At 38.8% G+C, this 12,615-nt stretch overlaps 1 long non-coding RNA gene across 1 annotated transcript in view; it reads left to right on the forward strand.

Moving 5' to 3' along the window:
- Nucleotides 1–3,175: 3,175 nt before the first annotated feature.
- Nucleotides 3,176–12,615, forward strand: part of LOC138145087 (uncharacterized) — a 122,547-nt gene continuing 113,107 nt past the window's right edge. Inside the window, exon 1 of the long non-coding RNA XR_011164099.1 lies at nt 3,176–3,396. This is a non-coding gene — a long non-coding RNA (uncharacterized lncRNA). The remainder of the gene's footprint in view (nt 3,397–12,615) is intronic.

A 12,615-nucleotide genomic window follows, 5' to 3' on the forward strand; every position in this document is an offset into this window, starting at 1 on the left:
TGTGTGTGTGTGTGTGTGTGTGTGTGTGTGTGTGTGTGTGTGTGTGTTAAGTATCTGAGGCTGGAACCGAACTCGGGGCTTCCTGAGTCCTGGGCCCGCAATTTACTCACTGAGCCACCTAGCAGTCCCAAGGTATCAACTCTTTATAGAGGATCTTTTAGAGCTGGACAGAACTTTAATGATCTAGGCAAATCCTTTTATTAAGGGGATTTGTTCTGTGAAGTTTGGATTGAGTCAAAGGGCCACACTTGAGGACCTAGAGGCCACAGTTAAAGGGCATACTTGAGGACCTAGAGGGCCTTGAGGCCACATGGCCTGATAGGACAACTCTCCCATTTTTTACTGGAATAAAGAAACTGAGTCCTTAGAGGTCAGATGACATGCTGAAGATCACAGGACAAGTTAGGGTCAGAATCAGGACTAGATTTCAAATGAATTCAATTCAATAAACATTTATTCATAATTTACTAAGTGTCAGGTCCTGCAAATACAAACACCAACAAAGGAATCCTCAAGGATCATGAACTCTCCTGAGGAATATAACATGTCCACAGGATCTTTAATTTTATTCATAAAGGAAAATCCCAGATGAGGAAGCTTCCTTTACTAAAGCAGGTGGGCACCTTCCCTTCAATTTAAATACTGTAGTTTTAAGAGAGCTGTCTATAGTCCTAGCAGATTAAATGATTTACCATGGTCACACAACTATAGTGTTTCAGGTGAGACATGAAGCCAGATCTTCTTGGCCTGGAGGCCAGCTCTCCAATTCATTACAGTGCGTTGCTCCTACACAAATAAGTAAAAACAAGATAATTTGGGGAGGGAGAGGACAGTAAAATTGGGATAATCAGGGAAGGCTTCACATAGGAGGTAGTACTTTAGAAAACCCAGGGCCCTGTTTGAAAAATGACTGAACAACATGTTGTATATGATTGTGATGGAATACTACCGTGCTGTAATAAATGATGAGCTCAATGATTTTGGAAAAACATGGAAAGACTTGCATGAAATAACGAAGAGCAAAATGAGAAGAACCAAGAGAACATTGAATTCAGTAACAGGAATATTGTTTTAAGATTGATTTTGAGCAAATAAGTTATTTTGTCTATTACCAATGCTCAAATTAACAATAAAGGACCTGTGAAGAAAGACGCTATCTGCATTCAGAGAAAGAACTGGTAAATAGAAGCATGTATAGAACAATTTAATATATATATATACATATACATATATATATATATATACACACACACCTATTTGTGTCTAATGGTAGCCATCTCTGGGTGGGGAGGGAAGAAAAAAAGAAAAAAATTACATGGTGATTTTGTATATTTGAAAGGAATAGCAAGTTGTGAACAGTAGATCTGCAGTTTCATGTATAATCATCTTTTTATTGTATTATGTTATAGAAATGCTTGTCTTATTCCATAAATTAAAAAAAAAAAGCCCAGAGCCCAGTCTATTTCTCTAAGGCTTTTGAGCTCTTGTCTCCACGTTTATCAAAAAAATGTACCATATCTTAAAATATTCAACCCCTAATCTGAAAACCTTTACTTCCCCATATTAAAAAACAAAACAAAACAAAACAAAACAAAAAAACAAGCCAACAAACCAAAGGAACAACTCTTGAACCTGACTCTCCCATAAACTCATGAGTGAAAGGAAGGGAAAAGAATTAAACAGTGATGATGATTTTAAACATTACAGACAAGCATATTGTGCAGTAGATACATATTTAATACACACAAAATCAATATCAAATTCCATGGAATTTTTATGTGGTTTATTGTACTTTTGGATATAAAAATTCTTTTAATGCTTATCAGCTATCATCTGGGCAACTAGGTGGTAGTGGATAGAACACTGGGCTTGGAATCAGGAAGACTCATTTTCATGAGTTCAAATCCAGTCTTATGCTTACTAGCTATGAGACCCTGAGCAAGTCACTTAACCCTGTTTGTCTCATTTCCTCCTCTGTAAAATGGGCTAGAGAAGGAAATAACAAACCACTCTAGTATCTTTGCCAAGAAAAGCAAAGCAAAAAAACAAAAAACAAAACAAGCAAAAGAGGTTACAAAGAGTCAGGACTGAAACAGCCCAGCAATAACAATCGGTATCATTTAGGTCCTTATGTGATATGTACAGAATATTTTATGTTGCCCCCTTGGAAGGATGTTTGAGAGAAAGTTTCACGGCATTATGACTAGTAAAGCTTTTTGTAGCTTGGACAGATTTTATGCAATTTGAAATTGGAATTATGTAGAGCAATTATCAGGAGTGTAACACAGATTTCAGATTCAGCAAAGAGGTGGGGTTAGAAAATGAGTTTTTCAGAGGTGGTGAATAAATCTCAGTGAAGGATTAAGGTAGCACAGAAAGCTTCCTAGCCTCCGTTCTTCCCTCCACCTCTACATACACTGTGGAGGGAGCCTTCATAAAATGCAATTAGGAGGAACAGAACTTCAGTGGCAGAAGGCAAAATAAAGAAACACTTCTATGATCATTCCGGGTCATTAGGTGACTGCTTCAAGCCATCAAATAAAAGTGGCACCTGGCATCAGACTCATGGAAAGGAAGTTTTATTAAGGTTCCCTTCAAAAATATGCCCTCTTTTGATTTCTCCTGTGGTTCTTTTTATTTATCAAATTTCTGAAGGTAGCCTCTTAGGAGGGGGCCCAAGGGATCATCACCATCCTAATTTGGCATGTTGAATTCTGCATAATCTGTGTGTCTTCTGTTAATTATTGGACATTTTTCAAGTGCTGAATTAGATCTATTTTAGAATAATACCTCCTCCCCAACCCACCTTTAAAAAGAGCAATAAACAGAATATGGCATTTTTTTTGAAAAGTAAAAGCTGAAAAATTATATGAAAAAAAGTGCCAAATGATCAGAACTGCATGAAGTGTTGTGGACACCATCTTGTTCATTGGCTTTTGGATTCTGGTTTGAGCTTTCTCCCTTGTATCCCCTATTATCACCAATATTCACTCTTCAGGGAAATACAATGAAGTGATATTTTTATAGTCAGACATGTTGGTAATAGGCACATGGAAGTGACTTCAATGGGTAAAAATTCTCCAAGCACTACCCTGCAGGCTCTCATTACATAGAGGCTGGGGGCCCAGTGAAAAGATCAAATTCAGCAGAGATAAACTGCACACATCTTCTCAGCTGATCAATAACAGGCTTCTGTGAGTAACCACCACCAACCCTGCTGTAGTCGAGGTTTCCTTTCTGAGAATTATCGAGGAGTGAAGATTAGATCACGTTCGGGCCAAAGAGACCTTTAAAGTAACGAAACCTATAGGGAAACATGCATGTATCAATGATTTTACTATAATGCAATGAAGGTCTACTTTATGGATGGAAATGTAGAGACGCCACAGCACCGATGTAAGCCTCTTGGGTTTGGGGGCGGGGAAGATAAATCAGGCCATTATTGTCAGTTTTTTTTTCTTTTTTACATAAACCCTATTCAAAGCCGACATTTTAAGAGGAGACTATGTAAGGCAGCAACATTATTCATGATACCATTCTAAACTTGCAAGTTACTAAAGTGAACGCTTCAGAACTGTGCAGGGACGTGTTCTGACTAGAACAAAGTCTTGGCGATGGCTTCCAGTCAAGCATAGCTGTATATTTTGTTCAGTCATTTTGAGAATGAAAACTGTGTGACTTTAAAGGGGCCCTCGACTCTGCCTCCCTCTTTCTCTTCCAAATATAAATTCAGATAAGTATAATGTTCAGAAAATAAGCAACAAAATGGATTCATTTGATTATATGGCTTTTCTGTCTAGGAATTATGGAAACAGGATGTTTTATTTGATCTTGGGATATAATATTACTGAATGTTTTTTTTTTTTTTTGCTAAGGTTAATAAAAAGGAAATTCAATAGATACATTAAAATGTCTGAGATGGTAGCTAAAAAGACTCAAGAGTTAGAATACTGACCTCACTGCACTTAAAGGCTGGGAGTCAGAATTGTGACGCCACTGAGCAGTGTGTGTGTGTGTGTGTGTGTGTGTGTGTGTGTGTGTGTGTGTGTGTGTGAGCACCTGCATTGGGGTGGTGAATTTGGAAAAGTGATTTTTGTGACCTAGTGTCTTGGGATCCTTCAATTTAAGGAAAACAGATTCAATTGGTATTTAAACTCCCCTATTACTAGGGACAACCTAAGAATGAAGATTTTCCTTGTCTTAGGTCTTGCCCTTTGCTATACTATTCATCAATATTTAACTACTGGCAAGCAAGCAAAGCATATTAAGGTTATCTCAAGGACTGTTTAAAATCTGTGGTAATGAGAATCAAAATTCAATCTGAGAAACCTTGGAAAACCTGCCTGGCTAGCAATCTTTTCTTCCTCTTTGTTTCTGTTTTTCTTTTTTTTTTTCTTTCTCCTTTTTCCTTAAAAGTTCTCCAGATTTGTGAGCCTAGGGCAGGTTTAATTAACATTAGTAAATTTTAGTTAATTAGGTAGTGTTCATAAAGTGCTTTGAAGATGAAAAGTGTTTTAGAAATGCTAAGTGCTATCATTATTAATATTGGTAGTGGGGGGGGATTCACCATGCTAAACACTTTTTGGGAAGCTATAGACATTCTAATATGAAATGCTTGGCATACTGGGACTGTTCATCAGTATCACCTCTTCCTGACTTGCCTATTGTATGTGAAAAAGCATATTGTCTTCATTGTTTATTTGTCCAAGATGCCTTTTCTTCTTCCAGATATGATGTTGTCCCCAATGCAGAACAGTGAGCAATCTGACCTACAGCTAAACACACCCACGGAAGCCTATATGGGGAAACACACACACACAAACACACACACAGGGATGTGTACTCATACACTAAACAAAATCAACCCCTCCCCCCCCATGAGGTCACATTGCATTCTGAACACTCCACAGCCCCATAAACTCTCACTTGTAGAGTGCTGTGAATTGTCTCCTTGGTTTGTTAATCACAGAAAAACAAAACACAACAAAACAGGATAACTAAAAAACCCCAAGCAACAACAGAGGGGCAGTCTTTGGGAGCCCAGGTTAGTGCCTCCAAGCCATAGTGACTGAGGGAAGAGGGCAAGGGAGAATCTGTCAAGTGAAAGGTGGGAAAATCACATCTTTCAATATGAAAGTACTTGAGGGATGACTCTTAAATTTAGGAAAAGATATGGTCATACATGTTGCTTACTGAACATAAAGCATTTATAGACTATGTTATATCTGGACAGTGCTTCACAACAACTTTTATTAGCTATGCCTCCAAATAGCCCAGGAAAGTAGGTCAATATAATTCCTTTATTACAGATGAGGGAAGAAGTCTTAGATAGGAACGTTGCAAGGTTTGATGGGAAACAACCCTTTGGAGAGGGGTACTAACCAAAAGCAAGCTTGGTTCGTGATTTTTACTGAGCAGAATTGTCATTTCCTCTTAGGTGCTCCATAGGTTGTAAGGGGGAAAAAGAAACTTGCTCAAGACTGACCCAGGCAGAGCTCCACAGTTCTGAACACTAAGGAGTTAACAGGTCTTCTCTCTTCTGTTCTGGATCACATCTGGGGCATTTTGTTCAATGCTGGCTATCACTTTCATAAGAGGATGTTGACAAGCTAGAGTATGACTAGGAGGGTGAAGGGTATGGAAAGCAAGGAATGTTGAGGAACATTTGAAGTTTAGCCTGAAGAAAAGACAAGCTATATGGAATATGATAGCTTCCTTAAAATATCTGAAAAACTGTCATATAATAATAATACATTTGGGTATAACTTTTGAGGCTTATGCAACACTTTCTCCACAAGTCTTATGAGATATGTAACATAAATATTATTATGCCCATTATACAGATGATGAAACAGCTTCAGAGAATTGAAGGGATTTGTTGGAGTTTGCTAGGCTAATACACATGGGAAAGAGCTGTCTAACCTAGTCCTGTACAGTTCTCTTTTGGCTGTGCAAGCTATAGTGACTTGGTATCCAAAGGCGATTAATTTTTGCCTGGGATGAATGCTTGTTTGTTGTTGTTCAGTTGTGGCTGGTTCTTCATGACCCTATTTTGGGGTTTTCTTGGCAAAGATACTGGAGAGGTTAGCCATTTCCTTCTCCAGCTCATTTTATAGATGAGAAACTGAGGCAAACAGGGTTAAGTGACTTACCCAAGGTCACACGGCTAGTAATGTGTCCGAGGCTAAATTTGAACTCATGAAAATGAGTCTTCCTGATTACAAGCCTGAGCTTTATCCATGTTGCCACCTGGCTGCCCCATGAATGCTTGTAACTAGCAATAATAAAATGAAGGAGCTGGATTAGATGACTGCTACGATCCCTTTTAGCTCCAAATCTATAATCATATGATCTCATTCGTTACAGTGCTTTTTAATGGCAAAGGATTGCTACCATGGACAATGTGGAAGTCAGAGCCATGGTGAGATATTCTGGATCCTGTGATTGCTAAAATGCTACAGGATAATCTTCAAACTCTTTACCTTGGCATTCAATGCCCTACACGACCTCACTCCAATTTATCTTTCCAACTTTCTCTCACCAATCCCTTACACAAACTTCATTTCTCTAGTCAGTGGTTGAAGCTTTGTTCCCCAAACATACCCTGCACATGTTGCATGCAGCAAATAAGCCACAAAGTGGATAATCCTCTTGTGGAAAATTATATTTTATTTTTTCTTTTTAATTGGAATTTCATTCTTGGGACCACTGGACTCAGCTGTTTTTGAGCCTTACAGGTGTATCTGTAGAAGTCAGGACAAAAATGACGTGCCAAGAATCTGACACAAACAGTTAAACAAACTGCTAATAAATTCCAGTGCCACCTAATAATAATACTTTGTATTTATATAGCATCTTTTTAGAAGGAGCTCAAAGCAGTTTATGAGCTATGAAAGTTAATAAAGTTGAGAATTTTTCAGCTATTGTGGGAATGTCTTCCAGGGCTACAAATCTCTGAGCTGTAAAACTTGTTGCCAGTATTTACACATATGGACTATATTAAAGTGGAAACTTCAAAAAGTCTGAGCCTCTTTATCCTTGGAGTTACTGCAATATGAAATGCACTGACTATCCATTTCTGGGTGGCTGGTACAAGGATCCCAATGATATTTAGAATATTTTAACGAATGAAAACATTAAAAAAATACCTCGTGCAGCTGTATTGAATTACCTCATCACTATGACAATTACTAAAATATAATTTGTGTTTTTGTGTTTCTAGTTATTATAAAGATCATTTTGCAAAGGGAGAGCAAGTTTTGCCTTAAGAATTGTTTGCTGACATTTTCTGGGTACATTTTTATTCCAATGTGTATCATCTCTTGGGAAAAAAAATAAGGGAAATATGACAGACAGTTCTCTGAGCATAGTTAAGGGTAAGAGGCTAAAAATAAACATCTTGTGATTAAATTGTTAAGTGCCGAATTGATTATTTTCATGGCAGTTAGGACACTGATTCGTGGAGGATCCTTTTACAATGGATGACTTCAAACCTCTACAGGAATGTGTACTCATTAATAGGACTTTACATTTTCAGTAATAATGAAAATCATGCATATGTTCAATGTCACTACATACTGATTAGTTGATGAGCCTAATCTGTAGATCGGAGAATATGTGTGGTGATGGCTTTCCTAATTAAAGGGGACACCATTTTTGGTAATGGGGGATTTCACAGCTTACACTTAATTGTTTATTATGGAAATGAATTTTAAAAAAAACCTTAGTTTCCATTCCCCTGAGACCTTATAGTCCTTTAAAATGTTGTGAGTGGCAGGTTTGGGGTACCATCTCTGGAGGCAGATGGAATTTACTCTGAACATCTGTTTACCAGGGGAGTATGGGTCATTAATTCTTGCCTGTGAATTATATTTTGCCTTTTCCAACTAGATCCTAAGCCCCACGAGGGCAAGGGCCAAGTATTTGTATCTTTTCTCAATATACAACACCTCCTTGCATATAGTAGGGACCCAATGAAAAGATTAGTGATTGTCTTCATAATTTGTATTCCCTGCCTTTTCACATCTATACCTAAGTCTGGATCACACTAAGACTTAATTCATTATAAAAAGTGTTCCAAAAATTTTAGTATGGTTTTAAGTTATTAAAGTTTAAAACTGCACAAAGACTTTTGGGATTCCTTATACATTACTTTAGAGCTCTTCTCCAGTCACTCAGTATGTTTTTTTTTTTTTTATGCTTTTTGGAGGGCAATTGGGGTTAAGTGACTTGCCCAAGGTCAGATGGCTAGTTTTTGTGTTAAGTGTCTGAGGCTGGATGCAAACCCAGGTCCTCCTGACTCCAGGGCTGGTGCTCTACTCACTGCGCCACCTAGCCGCCCCCCCCCCCCCCACTCTATATGATTATAAACTTAAAATTGGAAGGGGTCTTTAGAGGTCACCTGTTAATTAATCAACATTTATTAAACACCCACTATGTGTTGGGTAATATGCTAGACCCAGTGCCCTCATTTTTATAAATGAGGAAAGTGAGGTGCAGAAAGTTTAAGGACCAGGTTACACAGGTAGTAACTGCAAAGGTGAGACTTAAACCCAGGTCCTTGAATTCCACATTTAGTCTTTCCACTACACCATGTTGCATCCATGTACATGTATGGAAGGAAGGAAACAAGGAAGAAAGGAGACAAGCCTTTATTTAGCACCTGAAGAGTGCTAGGCCCTGTGCTAAGCACTTTACAAAAATTATCTCCTTTCATCCTCACAACAACCCTGGGAGGTAGGCGCTAATTTTATCCTCATTTTGTACTTGAGGAATCTGAGGCCCACAGACTTGTCCTGTTCACATAGCTAATACATGAGACTGGAATTGAACTCAGATTTTCCTGACTTCACGCCCAGCACTCCTTCCTGGGTGCTGCTTCCCTAAACAGCTTGTACATTTTCTAAAAGTAGGAACCAAGTTCTTTTACTCTGTTGTGTTTCAAATCACCAAATGGTAGTTTAATGCGAATTCTTTAAAAAAAGTGGTGGGGTGGTTGTGGTTTGTCCTTCTTTCTTGAAGATGACCTTAACATCAGGGAGATGATGACATGACTTGCAATTGACTTTGATCTGAGTGAGGGAGGGCTGTTCAAGGTCACCAGACACTCTCTCTTCCAGAGTCATCTGGGTTCAGTGGCCAGATATCCATCAAGACCACTGGAGATGACCCTGGATGCAATGGGAGACCTTGGCCCTTTTAAACTAAGGTTTTTTTTTTTTTTTTTAGGTTCTGACTTTGAGTTAGGCAATGCCCATTCAGTGAATGGGCCTCTTTAAGAAGTGAGTCAAGCTATGGCCACTTTAATAAAAAAAAAAAATAATCAAACTAGGAGGGGAAGACCCTCAGGGTTGCTGGCCAAAGGAGAAACACTTAACCATTTGCATTCACTCTGAGCCAGGAGAGGTATTAGGCAATGTAGGGGCTACAAAACTAAACAAGACCTAATCTCAGTCTTCTAAGAAATCTACCAGGCAAACGGGAGCAATTACAAATGGTCTCATTTAAGGATTATACTTTAAGATTTACAAAGTTTCTCTCAAAACAACACTGTGGGGCAGATTATCTAAGTATCATTATCTCCATTTTACTGAAGGGAAAATTGAGGCTTAGATAAATGATTTATTCCTGGTCACACTGATATTGAGTAAGAGGCAGGGGCCTCGAGTGACCATGTGGCCTTCTAGGTCCTTGGGTGTGACCTTTTGACTGAGTCCAGGTTTTACAGAACAAATCCGTTTAAGAAAAGTGAAGTTTGGATTCAGTCAAAAGGCCGCACATGAGGACCTACAGGGCCACATGTGTCCTTGAGGCCACAGGTTCCCCAGCCCAGTAGTAGAGAGAATCTTTGTTTCTGGCCAGGTTGGGTTGCTCTTCATGAAATAGGTGTTTGAAATTTTACTGATGAGAAAATTGAGGCTAAGGTAAATGACATTCCTGGTCACATTGTTAATTAAGGGTAAGAGTCAGGCTCTTGCAGATAGAATCTTTGTTTCTTTTTCTTGCCTGTGAATTATGTTTTACCTTTCCAACTAGATCCTAAGTCCCATGAGGGCAAGGACCATGTATTTGTGTCTTCTATCAAGTTAGATTTGGTTGATATTAGGTGTTTGAAATGTTTGGGTTTTTTCTTTTTGTTAAATCACTGCGGTAGCCTAGACCTCTCTACTCTTGGGGGTTGAGAGGGACGTAATCTGTCCCAAGAATAGCTAAGAAATTGCAGCTAATCTTGAGAGGTAGGTATAGGAAAATGGGGAATGGTAGATCAGGAACAGAAAATAACTCATCACAGAAATGGGTAGGGTGGAAGAAAAAGAATACTGGAATAAGAGGGGACAAAAGGGAACGGTTAGGGAAAGGGCAGAACAAAGTATGAACATATTGTGAACAGATATCTGTTTGTTTGCTGCATACCATCAATAACAAAGCTATTTATAAGTAAGCTGGAATTTGGATGGATTTATGTCCTTATAAAATTAGTTTTCAGGGAGCTTTGGGCTGCACAGAACATGAATTTATAAAATTCCTGAGATGCAGAAGTGGGAAAGAGGGAATGTTATCATAAAGTAATTAATTGCACCAACTCTCCTGCTGGAATCATAAAAAAAGAAAGGTGTTTGGTCCCTGAATTTCAGCTGCAGTAGTAGTCAACAAATTGCCTAAAGGCTCTTCTCTGCTTTTGCCCTTGACTCCACATATCACTTCTTAGCTTTATTTTTCTAAGTCAACAGTCCAGATTGGAAGAAGGTGTGGACCTCCCCTTCTAAGTTGCTTCATTCCTTTCCTCCCTCCCTGCAGTTTCTCCACGTGCAGAGCTGGCCTGGTGAGTGAGCTGCTCAAGGTGTAAACAGAGAACAACTTTGAAACTGGAACTCAGGAATCTGCCCTTCCTCCTCTGGCTTCTGACTGCCATGCAAATAGCTGACTTTAGAGTTGAGGGTGTGGTCACCAAGTGAGTTGCTAGTATGTATACCTTAGTAGGTGGAGGAGGAAGGTGAAAAGCAGAGCCTGTTCAGGATGAAATCATGAAGGAGATCAAATTTGTTTTTGGCTCTTCCAGTCATTCCTTCTTATGCCTATTTCTCCATAAGTGTTCCCCCTCTTCCCCTCCTTTCCCATAGACATTGCTGTCTGCCGTTTGCCAAAAGTGCAAAGTGGTCTCTGAGAAGCATCTGATATTAGTCATTTATATCTCAGTATGAATTCAAATATAAAGTGAAATAGACATGCAAAGGGGTGATTATTGTTAATAACCTTCCCTTAAAAAAAGGTTGAAATTGTGTTCCTATTATGGGTATGATACTGTTTGGCTTGGTAGAAAACGTGAAGAACAACAAGACAGTTCCTGTATTAATGGAGCTTACAGTCTTAAAGGGGACCTTTTACTAATAGGCTGATTCAGGAAAGATCCGCAGTTTTTGTCAGTGTGCTAATGAACTCTTGATGTTGGACATCCTTCCACTGAAGCAGATTGCAAGTGATCTATGACTTAGAAGATTAGACCTACCTCATTTTGGATCCTATACTTCTCTCAAAGCAACTTAAAATTGCATGAGCTATTTTGACTATCATTGATTTCCACTGGGTTTTTAGTATAGGCTGTAGTCTTGCCTTCTTGCTGATCATTTGACCAGCAGACTTGTACCAGTAGGTGTTTGGATGGTGCAGTCATGGTGAAATGCAGAATGCCTCATTAACAATCTTAAAAACTGCACTATGTTTTGATGAGTTTATGAGTTAACTTGCTAAATCTAATTTTGAATTAGATTTTGTCAAATGCTTGCTTGTGAGTGTTCTGTGTTTAGGATTTCTTTTGTGCGTAGAAATAAATTGTGATATCTGATTCATAATATATACTGAGTACCTTTTTTACTTCCTCTTTCCCCCCTTCCTATTTTGGGGAAACTATATATATGAGCCAATAAATAGAATCGTCCCTGGAGTACCAGAATGAGGAGGGGGAACTTAAGCTGAAAATGTGAGAACAATGAACCTAACTCCTTTCATTAGAATCATATCCCCTTAGGACTAAACGTGGTCTAAACCATATGCTTTGATACAGGACAGGGAGGGGCAAGTCTAGCACAGGACTGTGGTCAATAGTAAGGATTTAATCCCAGCTGAATTGAATTGAGTGGTTGCCTATGATCACATAGTAAAGTTTTGCCATTTGAATTTAAACTCAGAATTTTTTTTATGACTCCAGGTCTATTGCTATTTTCACATTGCCTCCCATTCTGGAGGGCTTTGAATGCCATGATAAGGCTTTTGGACTTTATCATTATGAGTTACCTGCCCAGGGCTACTTAACTTTTAATCCATGCCTTTCCTTTGGTTAAGGAAAATCAAGAGTCAGAAAGATTTTGGGGAAGCAAAGGATTCTTTCCTGACTTGCTAGGTAGGTGGTTTTGCATGTTTCACTCCTGTGAAGGAAAGGCTTTGAAAGATCATGCTCCCGACAAAGGTGGAATGGTGTATAGAGCACTAGACTTGGAGTCTAGAAGACCTGAGTTTGAATCTTGCCTCAGTCTCTGACTGGTTGTATGACTGAGCAAATTACTTTACCTCTCTGTCTAAATTTCCTGCATCTCAAAAATAAGAATAGTGTTAGGACCT

This window comes from Petaurus breviceps, unplaced genomic scaffold (assembly GCF_028583685.1).
Source record: "Petaurus breviceps papuanus isolate PSGF00001 unplaced genomic scaffold, PetGlider_PUasm1.0 90723, whole genome shotgun sequence".
Lineage (NCBI taxonomy): Eukaryota > Metazoa > Chordata > Mammalia > Diprotodontia > Petauridae > Petaurus > Petaurus breviceps.